The sequence below is a fragment of the Ranitomeya imitator genome, chromosome 2 (assembly GCF_032444005.1).
Source record: "Ranitomeya imitator isolate aRanImi1 chromosome 2, aRanImi1.pri, whole genome shotgun sequence".
NCBI lineage: Eukaryota > Metazoa > Chordata > Amphibia > Anura > Dendrobatidae > Ranitomeya > Ranitomeya imitator.
Genome location: NC_091283.1, coordinates 585,604,622 through 585,620,258, shown reverse-complemented (window position 1 = coordinate 585,620,258; position 15,637 = coordinate 585,604,622). Strand labels below are relative to the sequence as shown.

At 44.6% G+C, this 15,637-nt stretch overlaps 1 protein-coding gene across 1 annotated transcript in view; it reads right to left on the bottom strand.

Moving 5' to 3' along the window:
- TGM2 (transglutaminase 2) overlaps window positions 1-15,637 on the bottom strand; it is a 73,032-nt gene that overhangs the window by 14,744 nt on the left and 42,651 nt on the right. The gene's annotated exons all lie outside the window — the stretch shown is intronic.

The window sequence follows — 15,637 nt, the reverse complement described above, 5'->3', positions numbered from 1 at the left end:
GTATAGTGCGCCATCCCGGGACCACAAACAACCAGATGTGCCCGCATACATCAGTTTGCCACAAGGCATGCAGCTGAACGAGTAGCTGGTTAGGTTCCGGCTCACTCACTTCTCATTATGGTACTAAAAGTGGGTGCCATTGGCCTGATGGTTTAGGAACCTGGAGCTCGTATTCCTAATCTAATATTTTAGGGGCACTGTATTATAAACCATAATAAGGTGGTTATGTCAGTGAAAGCTAATACACAGCAGGAGCGGAAACAGACATAAGAGGGCCCCTGTGCAAAAAAAATATATATGGGCCCTTTGCAGCCCAATAGATCATCAAAATCCAACTGCTTTGGGGATAGAAGTGACCTCCTTAACCATCAGGCCCCAGCGCTGGCTGTACAGGGGACACAAATTGTATGTCCGTCCCTGATATACAGGGCATCAACCAATCCAGGACCAATGCCAGAGTCAAGGCTAGGAAAGACATTAGTTACCAGACTCGTTTTGGTTGCCACTCAACCCAAAAAAAGCCCAGGGAGTGTCTCACAGCTCCAGAAAAAATAGGTGGGATTTATAGAAATCTTATGCCCTCTGTTATTTTTCTGCTGCGGAAACGCACTAAAAATGCATATAATCTACACATGATTGTATCAAAGCTTAATCAAATACCAGGAAGTGTCAAAAACAAAGCAACTTTATTTAAAGAATGACTTACCGACAAGGTTAAGAACCATCATATAAGGATGGAGATAAGCAACTTATTAATCAATTGAAAACACTGATCTTGCTTGACTTAGATCGGTCATGCAACTAAGTACAATTTATCCTAATTGCTCTGAATACAATATTTATTCTCCATTACTTCACGTCAGTTTGTGACACAGACAAGATAGAGATTGTAACCTGGAAGCTCTGAGCTGAGCCGCGGGCACAAACGGCTGTGTACCATCTGCATTGATTTTTATTTACAGTCCAGTTGGAAAATCTGATCTGGAATGATTACGCTAATCTATAGACACAATCAGCAATAAACTGTATAGATGCGCCTAGGGGCACAATTATATTAAGTATCACTAGTACATTAGTTTTTTTTTGGCACAGATCATATTGGTTGTGTGCCGGAACTGGGACTGAATGAAAAAAAATAGTTAAATGCTATTTTTTAATTTATAGTCTTCCGTACATTTTGGGGTGTCCCTTAGGTGTAACATTAAATATGAGAGGTCTAAATGTATCAAGCAGCATCCACCATTGTATTCAATTTAGTACAATCTAGTCTCATTCCGTGTTGTTGTCCCTATATTACTCAAGATTAGTAAATCTGACCCATAGTGTTATTCTTGGTCAAGGTGGGGGGGTGTAGGTGGTGTATAATACCGTATATACAGTAGTTTCATAAGATAGACCACAAATATTAGATTCTAACTTAGTATAGTATGCTTCCCAATATCTGTCAATGATTATCCGTGGATCTCCAAAAACTTGGTGGCACTACGTTTTGGAAATCAGACTATATGGTGGCATGCATTGTTTTTATTGCCTTCTACATCCACCACCCAACAGGGATCTCTTTATTGGCAATAGGAGGTTTAACACTTAGCGGTCAATTCAAAAAAGTGAAAAAGCAATCTTTTTTTTTTTGTTTGCTTTTTTTAAAAAAATTTTGAGAAATTATTCTTTGGAGGAAAAAAATATTTAGAATCCATTGTATAAGGCTATAAGAACCAAGGAATAATATCTGCTTTACAAAGAGGTTGAAGGAAACATCCCAAAACAATGAGCTCTGAAAAACAAAATTCTATAATACAACACTAAACTATAAATCTAATGTTGATGTAGTAACTTTATTCACATAGCATAGTAATAGTACATGCATTTGCACAAACTAGGTCTGCAACACCCCAGGTAACCGGTTGTTGCAGTGACGTTGCCTTCCTTTCGAAGAGGGCGATATCATGATTGGAGGCAATGGGAATTTCCTTCACCAGGTAAGGCACCCACAAACAACACATTCTGAATCCAGGCCAGGAGTGGGAGCTCAGGACCCGGATTCAGGGGAGCTTCCCTCAAATATGGATATATGTCCTGGTCTGGTGGAGGAGCTAGCCAGTCAGAGAGAGAGAGAGTGGAGGGAGACAGTTAGTCTCCAGGAGGGAGAGATAGAGGAAGGACGTCTGGAACAGACAGAGGCCTGGCAGCCATGTGAGAGCTGCAGCCTCTGGAAAGAGAGATAACCTGAAGGGTTGTATGTGGTGGAGCTACAGAGGAAAGGAGCACAGTAGTGGAAAAGGGCTCAGGGGGAACTGTGACCAGGCACCCTCAGAGCCAGAGCGCAGTAACCGGGCACCGGGAGCCCGAGGCTTTAGTGGGACTCTGGGACACTTAGCAGAAACGGAGGGCTAAGATCTTTAGGTGATTAGCCCACATCACACCTGAGACGCAGCAGCACCTGAAGAGCCCAGGGCATGATAGAGTCCCTGTAAAACAGCTCAAGCTGCTTGTCATGCGGGTAACTGTCCCAGGACAGGAGAGAGAGGATTCCTTGCCAGCAAGCTACAAGCAGCAGAGAACCTCGCCATCTTAGCCCAAGTAGGAAAGGCTTACGGACCTCACCAGGGAGAGAGATCAACTTTGCCTCCAAGCCGGCCGGACCACATCACCACCTGTGCCTGGAACCCTGGACTGTGGCCTGCTAACAACAGTAAACCAGGTAAAGACTTTACAACACATGTCCTCCACTTATTCGTTGGCATACACCATCTTTGCCACATACCTTGGGAGCCCTGGGGATCCCGCTTCACCTGTGGAAAGCATTACCATCTAGCCGCCATATCATCACCCCAGAGGACCCCTTTAAGCAGCATCAGTCCCTACTGACTGAACCACAGGTGGCATTACGAACAATAGACTTTATTCACAATCCCCCTTAAAAGACCTTTCCCCTTTAATTAGGCGCTCAGGGCCACGGACCGGGTCGCAGCCACCGTGACATCCTCTTTAAGTACCGGACCCGGTACCAAGTACCCTGCTGCCCTGGCGGGCATTTCAGGTCATTCTCATGGCTTGTAAAGATATACCTATAGGTGTGCAGAAACAGCAAGTCAAATCCAGGCTCTGATGCCTGGATGGACCAAAAAAGGTCTATCCTTAGTCCTCTCATCCTATCACACTTAGGTGAAAGTGTGGGGGTAAAGTTTGCATTGTACCCAGAAGCTTCTAGCATCTGATTTTCATTTTCCTTATATCCAATACATGCTAGCTTTCTTCTTTCTGAAGACCGTCATTCTAGAAAACACTTTTTCACAACAACTCTGCAATAAGTATTGGTCTTGGAAAATGTAAAAAGTGTAGTTTAAATGGCCATGCCTTCGAATCAAAATGTCAAAATTAATGGAAGTGCAGATTTACGAGAATAGGAACTGTTAAAATGACCCTCCAGTTAATGTCTATATTCACATGTTCAGTATAATTGCTATATTCAGCCCTGACATTTTATTTTTATGATAATCTTGTTAGCAGCAAAAAACTTTACTGTGATTACATTGGAAGTCATGGTTATGGCTGTTCTCATACCTTTAGGCCATTGCTGCTTCAAAGAACATAAAGGGATCCCGTAGCTCTCTGCGAATATCATAATAGTTCTCAAATTTTTTGTGTAGGAAATTGTGAATGTCAGGTTGTTCATAAACGTTCATAAAAGTTTTGCAGTTCTTTCTTATCCTTTGTAAAGGGTACAACTTCTAGAATGCTGGGAGCCTCATCAAAATGGAGTGTCTACTACATCTACAGCGTCAACCTCAAGTAGGCGTATGCGAGCATCTACTACGTCTACATTGTCCTCGTCCAGTAGCCATATATGCCCGAAAATGATTCACGACAGAGAGCACATTGACTCTGTTGGCACCATTATAGTCAATGACCCCGTCGGAGCATATTCTCGAATCGTGCTTTGTGGGACACAAGCCTCAACAGGACCACTGAACTTGGGCGAGAAAGGAATATGGAAGCACCCCAAGGGATAACTTTAAAACTGAGCATAAATCTTTAAATGTATCCATACACCCGAGAAAGCTGCCACCCATAAGACCATTTAACTGCCAACTATTGCTGCCAACTCATGCTATAATCGAGCACAATTTGTTTGCCGGAAGGAGGCAGAAATTGGACGATGGTTATGGTGTAACAATTAGAAATTTAATAGTCAGAATATGGCAACCTTTTTTCTTTTTAGAGTTTAAAGGGAACCTGTTATGTCCAAAAAACGATACCAACTTGCAGATATAGCGTTAATCTGGAGTTTAATAGTATTCGAATACTGTCTGGCCTGTGCACTGAAAGTGCGGCTACCAGGAGAAAAGGAAGTTTATTTCTCCATTGGCTTTCAGTCACATGGTGTGGCAGTTGTATGCACACCCTGACACTTTGATTGACAGTTCACTCTGCAGCACTTCATGTTATAAAAGTGTTATTTCCATCTTTCACATTTATGGCACGTACACTAGATATACCATAAATGTCCGATGAATCCTTTCATTTTGAATACAGCGCCCCACTGTAATGCTTCTGTCAGTGGTGAGGCGAGAAGTCAGGCATGTTCGGCAATCTGCAAAACTCCCACAGTAATGAATGGAAACATCTGCCCAAGCGCGACCACAACTCCTCTAACAGCGGCAGGCAATGGGGATGCCACTGTTATATGTTGCTATTGGTTAGCGAGTTTGTTTAGTGATCCGGGCCCTTATGCCACCAAATATATGGGCCTAGTAAGAAAAGAGGGTGGCACTCCCTATAACAGACCACAAAGACTATTAACACCGATTTGTTAGCAGGATAGGAATATTTCGAGAGCATGGACCTTTTCTTGATCTGCAGAGCCCCATCAATTGCTCTATTATCTATTATTGCTCACTTCAAGTCTGAGGCTCACAGTACCAAACTAGAACGCAACACAACTGCAGTAAAAGCTTCTTATCGATTTATTGACACTGCAACACAGGAGAAATACAATGTTCCCACAGCACTGACACAACGTGAAACTCCAATATTTGACATTAATATACTTTATAATCATCACTGAGCCAAATGCTGTAGCAAACAATTTATAACTGCTGCCACGGTCATCTTGTCTTTTCTCCAGGGGAAATAATACTAGACCTAAACTATTAAAATTATATATTTTTTTTCTAGTTTTGTTCAAACTATGCTATAGCTAAGATAGCGCTTTGTATAGCGCCAGCTATCTGCCCATATTTTGTAATAGGCAAATTAAGTTCCTTGAAATTGGCAACCTCATTCTGGCCATATTTGGGATTAGCTGAATTCGATCAGCGCAGGTCTTAGCATGCTGCAAACTGATCACTCGCCAGGTGCATCAGTTTACCAGGAGGACTGGACCCCTTCATGAAACCTAAGAGATTTAGTGCTCTGGGTGAGAAATATACAGCAGCGTTACCTGGGACCATATAGTAGTATTATTTAGATTTTGTATGGCGGTATTATTTGCATTATAATCATCTGTAGCTATGAAAGATTTTACTCCAGTTAGAGAACAATATTCTACAACTTAAATATTCTATTTGAGGGGGTATTCCGATTTCTGATAATTGTAAAATATACAGTATGACTGCGATAAATGCAGGTCCTACTTCTGAACATGTAATGTAGGCGGTGTCTAAAAATCACTAAAATTGACAAATCTCCGGGCCCGGATGGGATCCACCCCCGAGTACTGCAGGAATTAAGTACAGTCATTGATAGACCATTATTTTTAATCTTTAAAGAGTCCATAATAACAGGGTCTGTGCCACAGGACTGGCGTATAGCAAATGTGGTGCCAATATTCAAAAAGGGGACAAAAACTGAACTCGGTAAGGCCAGTAAGCTTAACCTCTACTGTGGGTAAAATCCTGGAGGGCATTCTAAGGGATGCTATACTGGAGTATCTGAAGAGGAATAACCTCATGACCCAGTATCAGCACGGGTTTACTAGGGACCGTTCATGTCAGACTAATCTGATCAGTTTCTATGAAGAGGTGAGTTCAGGACTACACCAACCGAACCCAGTGGACGTAGTGTACATGGACTTTTCAAAAGCTTTTGATACGGTGCCACACAAAAGGTTGATACATAAAATGAGAATAATGGGGATAGGGGAAAATATGTGTAAGTGGGTTGAGAGCTGGCTCAGGGATAGGAAACAAAGGGTGTTTATTAATGGAGCACACTCGGACTGGGTCGCGGTAAGCAGTGGGGTACCACAGGGGTCAATATTGGGCCCTCTTCTTTTTAACATATTTATTAATGATCTTGTAGGGGGCATTCAGGGCAGAATTTCAATATTTGTAGATGACACTAAACTCTGCAGGGTAATCAATACAGAGGAGGATAATTTTATATTACAGGATGATTTATGTAAACTAGAAGCTTGGGCTGATAAATGGCAAATGAGCTTTAATGGGGATAAATGTAAGGTCATGCACTTGGGTAGAAGTAATAAGATGTATAACTATGTGCTTAATTCTAAAACTCTGGGCAAAACCGTCAATGAAAAGACCTGGGAGTATGGGTGAATGACAAACTCATATTTAGTGGCCAGTGTCAGGCAGCTGCTACAAAGGCAAATAAAATAATGGGATGCATTAAAAGAGGCATAGATGCACATGAGGAGAACATAATTTTACCTCTATACAAGTCACTAGTTCGACCACACTTAGAATACTGTGCACAGTTCTGGTCTCCGGTGTATAAGAAAGACATAGCTGAACTGGAGCGGGTGCAGAGAAGAGCGACCAAGGTTATTAGAGGACTGGGGGGTCTGCAATACCAAGATAGATTATTACACTTGGGGCTATTCAGTTTGGAAAAACGAAGACTAAGGGGTGATCTTATTTTCATATATAAATATATGAGGGGACATTACAAAGACCTTTCTGATGATATTTTTAATCATAGACCTGAGACAGGGACAAGGGGGCATCTCCAACGTCTGGAGGAAAGAAGGTTTAAGCATAATAACAGACGCAGATTCTTTACTGTAAGAGCAGTGAGACTATGGAACTCTCTGCCGTATGATGTTGTAATGAGTGATTCATTACTTAAATTTAAGAGGGGACTGGATGCCTTTCTTGAAAAGTATAATGCTACAGGTTATATATACTAGATTCCTTGATAGGGTGTTGATCCAGGGAACTAGTCTGATTGCCGTATGTGGAGTCGGGAAGGAATTTTTTTCCCCAATGTGGAGTTTACTCTTTGCCACATGGTTTTTTTTTGCCTTCCTCTGGATCAACATGTTAGGGCATGTTAGGTTAGGCTATGGGTTGAACTAGATGGACTAGATGGTCTTCCTTCAACCTTAATAACTATGTTACTATATTACTTTATCCAGAACAGGACCCAGTTTTGTGCTACTGTGAATGGAGAGCTGACCGTAAAATGCATGGAGGAACTTCTACATAAGTGAATGGAAAGAGCTGCTCTTGTGTGGCCATCTCACCATTCGCAACAGCACCAGATGGGCCCCATTCTTCCATCATTTTATGAAATGAGAGTTCCCTTTTAATATCCATACCATACCTATCCATAGATAGTGTTTACTGATGACTAAAGTTCAAACCGGTGAAGATGATGTGCCATAGCGGACTAGTGGACCTTAATGATGTGCTATAGCGGACTAGTGGACCTTATTTGTTGGATCATCATCTATTCCATTTTTAGTTGCAAAATCACTTCTTGTTTTAAGTGTCTCTTAACAACAGGCTGATTAGAAAGGAATCTCCATTGATGAGCTATAATCTGTGGCCGCACGTGTCCAATCTTTTTACAGCGGCACCATAGGGAAAATGAGGCATTACCGAGCACACGTGAAAGTCAAGATGTTGTGTGTGTAATCCAGGCGCAGGACACAAGAACTATAACCTAACAGTGTATGTAAAGAAGTTTACTAAACCGGACAACCACTCTAACAAAGGACATGCTCTAGATCAGACCTGGGTAAAGTGCGGCCACATCCGGCCATCTGGCTGTTTTTTTTTCATGGGTATGGGATATTTGGGTGGGCATGGGGAGGATAAGGGGGTGAAATGCTGCGGATGGTGCTGCATATGGCGGTGACATGCTGCACATGGTACTGCATTGGGGTGACATGCTGCACATGGTGTTGAATATGGGGTGACATGCTGCATATGGGGATGACATGCTGCACATTGGGAGGCTATGGGGGTGACATGCTGCACATTGGGAGCCTAAGGGGGTGTCATGCTGCACATGGGGAGGCTATGGGGGCATCATGCAGTATATGGGGAGGCTGTGGGGTCTTCATGCAGTGTATATAGGAAGGCTGTGTGGGGCTCATGCAGTGTATATGGGGAGGCTGTGTGGGGCTCATGCAGTGTATATGGGGAGGCTGTGGGGTCTTCATGCAGTGTATATGGAGAGGCTGTGTGGGGCTCATGCAGTGTATATGGAGAGGCTGTGTGGGGCTCATACTGCATATGGGGCAGGTTGTTTAGAGCTCATGCAACATATGGGGAGAGGCTGGTGTGGGGCTCACGCTGCATAAGGGGGAGGTCGTGTGGGACTCATGCTGCATATAGGGGAGGCTGTGTGGGGGCTCTTACAGTATACAAGGGGCTGTGGGGGGGCTCATACGATATACAAAAGAGGCTCTACTCAGGTTCAAACAATATAAAGGGGATGTCAGCATACTTAATTCTGCTCAATATTAAGTGATACAATTAATATTAATATAATTATCAATAATATAATAATTATAGTATATCGATATTGAGTAGAATGATTTCATCCTGTTGGTTCTTCGCTCCACAACAGTCACGGTCTTTCATGTGGCCCCTTAGGAAAATTAATTGCCCACACCTGATCTAGATATACATGCATATCACAGTCATATTCTACATTTCTGACCATTGTAGGGAGCAGTCAGTGAACACAGCCTGACCCTCACCTGACCAACCCAACACTAAGTGTGTGAAGACGTGAGATAAACCATGCCAATTGCCTCTCTACATGGAAAAAAAAAAATCTTCATAAGCAACAGATGGAAAACCAAAAAAAGAAAATCGACAAGAGGAGAAATGAAGCTGTTATCTAAAGTCCTTCGAAACACAGCCATACAAGGAAAGAAGGCATTGCTGTACTCATATTACGTGGGAATCAGAAGTATGGAATTAGGATATATTAGCTTTTGTGGAAATGTTTAGTCTACAACGAGGTCAATGTAATAGCTGGAGAAACATTTTTGCCTTGCACACCTAATGTGTGGGAATACACCCATTTATGATGTGAACTTATGTATGAACGTTGCTGAACAGTCTCCACTTTGTACATTACTTGAAGAAAATATTTCAATTTCTACAGCTTGCTTGTGTGTAAACCAGTCACACCACAGAACAAACACCCAACATCAACAAATCTCCACCATCAAAATAAGAAAGGAAAACTAGTTATAAAACACAGTATATACTTAGTGTATTTATCTAAAGAGCAATTATAGTCATAGGTGGTTGAGTGGGCCATTAGTTATAGTTTCCATGCATACTTTCCTGCCAAATCTGATGTGTGTTTGCCAGAACAATTGTACCTCCCTGCACGGAGTCACATCCCTCCACTCCCAATGTCTGACCAGGTAGGAGAGTAGGAATGAGCAATCAACTTCCTTTCAGAAAATCCTCTCCCCGAGTGCAGAGTGTTATTATACAGGGTGGGCCATTTATATGGATACACCTAAATAAAAATGGGAATGGTTGGTGATATCAACTTCCTGTGTGTGGCACATTAGTATCTGGGAGGGGGAAAACTTTTCAAGATGGGTGGTGACCATGGCGGCCATTTTGAAGTCGGCCATTTTGGATCCAACTTTATTTTTTCCAGAGGGAAGAGGGTCATGTGACACATACTTCTTGAGAATTTCACAAGAAACACAATGGTGTGCTTGGTTTTAACGTAACTTTATTTTTTTCATTAGTTATTTACAAGTTTATGACCACTTATAAAATGTGTTCAAAGTGCTGCCCATTGTGTTGGATTGTCAATGCAACCCTCTTCTCCCACTCGTGACACACTGATAGCAACACCGCAGTGATCACAGTGGTCCTTCCCTTATAGACAGGACTCTTTGGTCACAGAGCGGCTAACCTCACTGATTGGCTGTCATTAGTGATGAGCGAGTGTACTCGTTGCTCAGGTGATCTCCGAATATTTGTTAGTGTTCGGAGATTAAGTTTCCATCACCGCAGCAGAATGATTTACAGCTACTAGACAGCTTGATTACATGTGGGGATTCCCTAGCAACCAGGCAACCCCCACATGTACTCAGCCTGGCTAATAGCTGTAGGCGATGAAAACTTAATCTCCGAACACTAACAAATGCTCGGAGATCACCCGAGCGTGCTAGGGAAACCCAAGCAACGAGTACACTCGCTCATCACTAGCTGTCATACTACAGATGTGATCTCACCGCTGCCAATTTAGGAAGCTGGGAACAATGCCTGTACCTGGGACGGTGAGTAAAGCAAACCCCACACAGGGCGCAAGATTTTCTAAAATGGGACAAACCCTAGCTTTTGTTCACTAAGGATTAATTTTTTCCCCTCCTTTCCAGGTTTAGGCTGAATGGAGCCTTGTACAAAATTAACAATTGGTGTCCCCAACCCATTAATTGTTTTACTCAAGAGTGGAAACTATTTTGTATACCTTTGGAAAAAAGAAGATTCAGGCTTCCTTCACACTTTTTTTTTTCGCCAATGAAATGACCCCACTCGCTGAATAATGTGTCCCATCCTCATGTGAATTTCAGCCTGTCCACATCATCATTGTAGCCCTCCCACCCCAAAAGCAGCATTGATCTGCAGGTAAATAGCAGTAAAGGAACACAATGACTATTCATACCAAGCACAAGCACTCAGTGCATAATTTTCCCTCTATCACCCCCCCCCCCATATTTGGCAACACAAGCAGGTTGGAGGATGTCTTTAAATGATTGGCCCCGCCATTATGCACAGAGCGCCTGTACTTGGTTTGAACAGTCATTCTTTCTGTGCTGACAGTCCCTTTAAAATTTATGCCTGCCTTTCTTAATGGAGCAACAGCTAAAAGGAGGAACTGAAATTATACTCTCCTTTAGCCGCTTGCTTCCAGTTATAGTAGCTGCTGGGAGTGGTAACAATCACAGGTCATTACAAAGTATGTGTGGCTGTAATCACTTCCCAAGGCACTGACAGCCTGCTCTGCAGCATGTGTGTGAGCAGAGGAGGCTGTCAATCAAAATTCTGGGGAGTGATTACTGCCGTGCTTACTGTGTAGTGATCTGTGACTGTAACCACTCCCTACAGCCATCACTTTATGATTGGAAGCTATCAGGAACAGGGAGAATTGAAGTGCATTTTCTCATTGTTTCCGCTGCTCCAGTAAGGTAGGTATGATTTTAACGCTATTTACCTGATGATTAACTTTATATCAGTGGGTAAATAGTGTTTCTGGACATGATGGTTCCCTTTAGAAATCAGTAGACTGTCTGTATAGAGCTGCATTTTCCAGTGTGACAGTTATAGGCACACTTTGCTTCGGTTTAAAAATACAGATCCTAAACAGGGTATGCCTTTATAGCACACCTGTACAACATGTGACCTGACGATGGACTTCTGGCGGTCCACTTGGAGAGCTGGTAACAGGCCAATTACCTTTCTGCATTCAATTGCATTCATGAGTACTGGGACAGAGGCAAAAAAAACCAAACATCAGCTCCCCACCCTGACGTATAAACAAGCGGCAAAGAGAAGTTAAGGTAAGAGCTCCTTGGAGCCGCAGGTTGTAGGGCAGGGGTGGGCAATTAATTTTGCCATGGGGCCGCATGAGAAATTTGGATGGTTTTAGAGGGCCGGACTAATATAATTAACTCATTTTACCCAATACTGTAGTATACATATGCTATCTTACTATGGGGGCACAAGTGACAAATAAGGACAGTATGGGGCCCATTCTGCCCTGATTTGTCACTTGTGCCCCCATACTGTCCTGATTTGTCACTTGTGCCCCCATCATACTGTCCTGACTCCTGATAAATGTGCCCCACAGGCCCATAATGTGCTGTTTGTGCTGCCCCCATCCGCATTCCCCCCAGGGCTGGCCGCTGCTCCCTCCCCCTCCTATCATGCATGCAGACAGGCAGGCACCTCCATCACCCGGTCCCCGCGAGCACTTACCACAGACCGAGGTCTGCTCTGGGGCGTCTGTGATGCTCTGGGGGGGGGGGGATAGGGGGGTCTGTGATGCCCAGGGTGTAGCCCAGGATACTGGCTGATGTAGATGAGCATGGCAGGAAGTGGCGCTTATTGCTAGATATGTTGGTAATTGGAGACAATAGGTCTGCAGCACCAGTGTAGTTACGGTAATGCAGGAGCCGAGGCTGCAGTGTGTGAGCCCGGGCACACTGGCACACGGACACTGCTATCTGAGCAGTAAAGTTGCTGTTGTGCTCTCTCGTCTCAGCCAGGGCATAGTGAGCTGCCAGCCTGTGATGGAGCGCAGACAATGCACTTAACTTTCCAGCAGCAGCAGCCTGTGCTGAGTGCAGCAGCCTCCCCTCTCTCCTCCCTTTTAACTTACCCTCCTCATCCTCCCTCCCCTTCTCTGCCATCGGGGGAATAAATCAGAAAGGAAGCGGAGATCTCTTCCCAAAGTGTCACTGATGGCAGCTCATCAGCCCTGGCTGCCAGAGTAGCTGTGCTCCAGCTATGACCTGGACGCAGCCCCTGGATTGTCCAGGTCACAGCTGTGGGAGGGGGATCAGCGCCATTTTGTTGGTGTGCTGTGAGGTAGAGGCTAGAATGGAATCTCTCCTGTGAGGGGATAATGTATGCACGCATAGGACACCGGTGTCTGGCGCAACGGAGCAGCGCAGCAGCCTGTGTCACGCTGAGTGACGCCACCGCTGCTGACGCTTCCCTGATGCGGAAGTGCCAGCAGCAGTCAGCGCGTTAGAATGCAGGGGGCACAGGCGCAGGCGCACGGACAGGAGTTGGAATGCAGGGCGCACAGGCGCTGGAGTGGCTGAAGGGAAGGGGAACCAGCGACGCGCAGCAGCTGCACTGTCTCTGGCGGCTGGCTGAGCGGGGGCGGCGGGCCGTTTACAATCGTCAGGCGGGCCGGATGCGGCCCGCGGGCCGCATCTTGCCCAGGTCTGTTGTAGGGGCTTTAATTATATTGATGGGGTGTTATTGTGAGTGCACAGTATGGTCGGGGCAATTTACAGAAGGGGAAAAGTTGGAGAAGGGGTGCAGTATAGTGAGGAAGCAGCATGGGGAGACAGTATGGAGCAGTGGGAGCTTGGGGGATTGTGGCACCCCAGGAGTCCGGTTGCCACAGTGGTATTGCTTCCCTCACAGGGAGTAATGTCATGCCTGAAAGCAAGGAGGGGTCCCCTTACCAGGTATCAGTAGGAGAGAAGTCGAGCAGAACCTGGGGAGTGGAGCTGTGATTAAACTCGCCCCAGAGGTGAGCACTAGGAACCAGATACCAGAGACCGTGGTTGCATGGGTACTGAGGTCCCGGCAGCTAAATCCGGAGCGCAGGGGACTGCAGGTCTCCTGGCCCGATCTAATACCCGGCGGCACAGCAGCATACCAGAGCCTGGAGCCGACACAAAGGAACGGCACCTGTGATAGGCTCGAACGGCACTTGTGATAGGCTCGAGCTGCCAGCCATGTGGGCAAAGGTTTGTTTTTAAAAATGGAGACAATTAGCAGTAGGAGGGTGAGCTGTGAGGCAGCAAGGAAAATGGGAGGTCAGCGCAAAAGGAAGGCCTCCATACCTACCTGGCCAGGTGTATCCAAAATTGCTTCCAAGCTGCTTGACTCTCCATTACGATCTGTTACCAGTGCCCCGGTCTGTACTATCAATCATCAAGTAAAGGAAAAGAAAACTACAGCTCTTGTGTCCTACAATAATCTCTTGTGCTCTGAGTCCTGCACCACAAGGTATACGAAGCCTGACATAAGCAGAACTGGTAGCCCTGGGGCCCAGCTCTACCTGTGAGGAAAAATCTTAATGAACATAAAAGCAGCATTTCATCAAAAAAGTAATTATCTAATCTAAGGTCGACAAATGACTATGCATAATAGTGGCTGCAAAAAGGACAGGACATATCACAGGCCAATCGCAACAACAAATAGACAAAAACCAGAGAACCAAGAAAAAGCGATCAAAGAGAGGCCAAGAATAGTAAAAAGTAGAAAAAACTTTATTAAGCATACAATTTAGCAGGAAATAACAGTGGGTACACCCACGGGACAAATGTACAATCTAACAAAGAAGAAAACATGGGACGAAGACCGGTGGTGGCTCAGAAATCCTAATATATAATGAGAAAGGACCATCAAGTAAAGGAAAAGAAAACTACAGCTCTCGTGTCCTACAATAATCTCTTGTGCTCTGAGTCCTGCAACACAAGGTACACGAAGCCTGACATAAACAGAACTGGTAGCCCTGGGGCCCAGCTCTACCTGTGAGGAGCAGAACCGTCCCAGCTGTGTCACCATCAGCCCCAGCGGTCTCCATTAGCAGCGTCGGCCATCCGTTGCCGAACACTACAGTTGGCTTCACGTTAAATCACATATACATATTCATTATATATAAAATCATGTAAACCCAGAATAAATTTTATTAATCTCGATTAAAATGCCACCAACCTGTGGCTGCACCAAGAAAAAATAAAAAAACAAAAACACAAAAAACACTGTGAAAAAACTAGGGTGGGGAAGAGGACAATCCCTATATGATACCTAGGTGGCACCTGCCTGACAGCGGGGGTTGGCGCCCTAGGGAGAACGTTATGGCACCCCCGCTCCACGTCGGCTGACCCTGGGGTCCTTTATAAGGCCCTAATAATCCCAAAGGGTCCAATGGTGTACTAAAGGTGCCCCTATAAGCTATACATATAGCAACTAGAACTAGGGAAGCCTCAAACCCCACACCTGTGAATTAAAATCAATATGAGAACATGCAGAGGGCTTTTTTGCGGTCAAATTTTACCATTATCACATATAATCCGTGATCATTAGGGCAAAACCTCACTTAGGCAGATGATGCTGCAATTGCTTCTATCAGCGCTGTGGGAGGCGCACACCCGCAGATGTCCACCCTACCACATACAATAGATGTAATCGATCTGTACCTCATACAGCCGTGTCCAATCCCACCGGGATGTTATTAACAGATATAGGCATGTACATAGATCGGTACTCATCGTTTAGTGATACGCCGTCCGCCCACTGTTCCTAAGTAGCCTCAACACGTTTCGCCCCACTGGCTCATCAGGAGGCTCGATTCATGCTCATGTGTCTCGATGGTGCAGGATATATCATTTTAATAGAGATTAATAAAATTTATTCTGGGTTTACATGATTTTATATTTAATAGGAGCCCACTTTCATTCATTTATTAAAGATATCACATATACATATTCCTCATTTTTATGGGACAGCCAGGGCCGCGGAGTCGGGTCACGGCGCCGTAACGTCCCCAAAGAACTTTCCGACCCAGTTCCGAGTACCCCACGGCCCTAGTGGGCGTGTCAGGATCAATATGGAAAAAAATCAGCATGGGTGGACACTAAGGAAAGGTGTGAATATAG